Source organism: Augochlora pura, chromosome 5 (genome assembly GCF_028453695.1).
Source record: "Augochlora pura isolate Apur16 chromosome 5, APUR_v2.2.1, whole genome shotgun sequence".
Classification (NCBI taxonomy): Eukaryota; Metazoa; Arthropoda; class Insecta; order Hymenoptera; family Halictidae; genus Augochlora; species Augochlora pura.
In genome coordinates, this window is record NC_135776.1 from 6,359,822 (window position 1) to 6,363,255 (window position 3,434).

A 3,434-nucleotide genomic window follows, 5' to 3' on the forward strand; every position below is an offset into this window, starting at 1 on the left:
ATCCGATTTTAATATTATAATATAAATACCAAATATGTACTTTAAAATATATAAAATAATTTATACAATAGAAAGAAATATTTTTCTATTTTTGTTTTTAAATATAAAATATTTTAACAACAACATGATGAGAATAGAATTATATCGTCACGCAACTTTTCGTGCATATACGTGGCTTCTCCCATAAATTTGGCATATTAACGGGTTAATATTCGTCTGGTTCAGCGTTAACCAATCCGCGTACGAGGAACGAGGGAAGCCGCGCACGGATCGCATGATTATCACGAATCTCGCGCGGCCTTAACATTCAGCGATATCGCGGCGGCACGAGACAAAATCGATCGGCGCGTGTATTTTTGCTAGCGCGGTTTTATTCGGAATCGACGCGCGCGCGGCGCGTTGGTTTATCCGGACGGTTTGCGGCGGGCTAGCTGGCATCGATCCGCAGTTAAACGCTCCCGCTAGAACTTTAATTTCGCTAATGGAATTAAACTGCGTTCGGTCGGGGCAAATAAGATTAGCGGGGGCTGCTAGGTAAATTAGGGTAAAGACTCGGGGACGCGACGCGCGGACCCGAGACACCGGCCACGCGTTCGTCGGACAATTCTTTTTTTTTCTACTTTCGAAACGGCCACGTCCTGCCGACGTTGTGAAAGCCAGGGGCGTAACAAGCGTGGATGGCTTCGGACACTCCGCCTAGAGGCCTTAAAAAGGTCTCCTTTGGGTCCTTTGTAATTTTTCCCGACGTTCGGCTAAAAAACACGGATTCCCCGGAACGCCGTGCTGGAAAACGTTGGGGCGGCCAGCCCCTCATTGTGTTTTTATAGCTCCTTTCAAGGTCCTTCCGAGGGTCACCGGTCGTCTTTTCCGCGCCGCCTTTTCCACGACCGACTCGCTTTGCCGAGATGCGTTTCTCTCTATCTCTCTTTCTCTCTCTTTGCTTTCGCCTATCGAGGGGCACCGGAAAAATCGAATCTGAGACGAATCGATTCATATTTTATGCACACATATTTTATCGGTAGCAAGGGGGCGAGCATAGGTGTGCTCGAGAAGGGTTCGATAAGTGGTTCCCGCGCGATCCTCGTGTCCTCGAGCAGCTGAGATTTTTCTAAGCAACGTCTAGGACTGTCGAGTCATTTCTCGTTTCGTAGGCGCAGACACTTTTCTGTCGAATCATCCGAAACACGGATATAGATTATGCGACCTTATTTGACCGCGGATTAAAATTATATAGTTAGTGCTTTCTTCGTTTTAATACGGTCTCTTAGTAATAGAAGTGATGATAACCATATCCTTTTTAATTTTATATGTAACAATTCAAAATGATAATTCTATAATTATTATACAAATTAATGAAAATTGCCAAGTTATCAATCAGGACATTTCGTGACTAAAAGAGTCCCCCAAGGACGTACTATGTATTAATTTTACGATACTTTTAAATTTATATGTAAATGACATTTTGATGGCCACGCCGAAATATTTCAGAAACTTAAAACGTTTTATTCAGTGAAATTAAAATTACAAAGCATAGTTATTATGACATTACTTTTTCGATGTTCTTACCTCGTCACAAGTGACTCTTAAATCATCCACTTATGGGTGACGCAGCAGTCAATGGTATTAATAATGTAATTATGGTACGCCTTCTTAGTACTGCATTTATGATATACTTTTATAGCAGTATAATTATGGTACATATTTTTAATAGTGTAGTTACGATACACTCTTTTAATAATGTAATTACAGTCACTCTTTTAGCTGTGTATTTGTGATATTCTTTCTTAAAAGTGAAATTATGGTACACTTTTTTGATAGTATATTGATATTGATGGCATACTCTTTTAATAGTATAACAATGGTACACATTTTTATCAATCTAATTACAACACACCTTCTAAAAAGTACAATAGTGATAAACGTTATTGTTACTTCAATTATAATACACATTATTAACAATAAGATCAGGGTAAACTTTGGCAATCATATAATCACGCTCCTTCTTCAACAAACTTCCCAGAATCGATTTTTATAATTAAGGAAAACAATCATCCTCATCGTTAAGAGTATACCAAGGTTAATTTTCATTAGAATCACAGAGTTTTACTAAGGGATATGTAGTCCAGCTATCGGAGAGATTAGATCAATCCAGCTACGAAGAGAGCCGCTCTCTAGAATCCCAAAATTGTCTTTTGTTCTTTACCGAGCCAGGTAAAACTTAGCGAAGCCGGCGCGCCCCTAAAAGTCGACCTTCCCGGGTCGCCTGAACGCGCCGTGGATTTTCCAGGGCAGCTGGCGGCGCAAGTCACGTCCCTCTTTCTCCTAGACCGTAGGAAGTTGATTTCTGGAGGAGGCTAGAAGGCTGAAAGGGCAACGCCTCGTGGCGTAATCGCGGCCCGGGTAGAAGAGGCCTGACCTGGCCTGTCCCAAACCTCGTTAAAACGATCCCTCCTGCCCGGCCAAGAATCACGGCTTAAATGACGTTTAAAGGGCCTGGACAAACAATGCTGCCTCTGCCAGTCTCCTGACCGCGTACCCTAGTGGCCCGACGTCTTCTCGTTTTTGGGACCCGTGCTCGTCCCGCTGTCATCGCAGCGGTCCCAGATCTCGAAAACGTGGCCGATGCGCAGAGATGATTGAAATTAAGATTGGACGTTTTCATGTTGCGTTGATTAGAAATTTCGAAGAACAACGTAGCTCGTGCTGCAATCCTAAGGGATGATTGCCAGGAAAGTAAAAAGGTTACCAAATTTTAGGGATATGTAGATAGGTTTCTGTTTTTGGTAGAGTCACTTTGAGGGGTGGAAATTAAACCCCATATGTTCGGCTATTTCTAATTTTAATGTTAGAATTGTATTTTTATAGATTTATTTATTATATATTTATATATTTACATCGTATATTTATATATTTATATATTGTATATATTTTTTTATAGGTGCTTATTTATTAGATCTATTATTACATATTTTTTTGTATTTAGAAGGTAGAAGGTAGTAACGTCTTCGAAAGAAAGTCCTTACGTTTAAATCTACCACGTGGCATAGTATTTCTTAATCGCTGAAACTATTGGAAAAACTTATAAAAAAATAATCGATATTTCTCTTTACTTTTTCATTAGATTTGGTCAAACCATAATAACCCTTATAATAACCCTTAATTTCTTATCTATTATTGAGATAAATGCGTTCAATTGTACTACAAGCTTCGATATTATTATATAAACTTTTAAATATTAAATACCTTTCGCGATTAATAAGACAAATGAAATCAAAATAGAAACGAAAATTTTTACGACCGGATAACCGGTCGATAAAGTGTTAAAATCAAGAATATATATTTCGTTGATTTCATAGTTATTTTTGTTACAAAAAAATAATCTGGAAACATTACAAAGATAACTTCCTGCGCAAAACTCTAATCCGAAACATAGT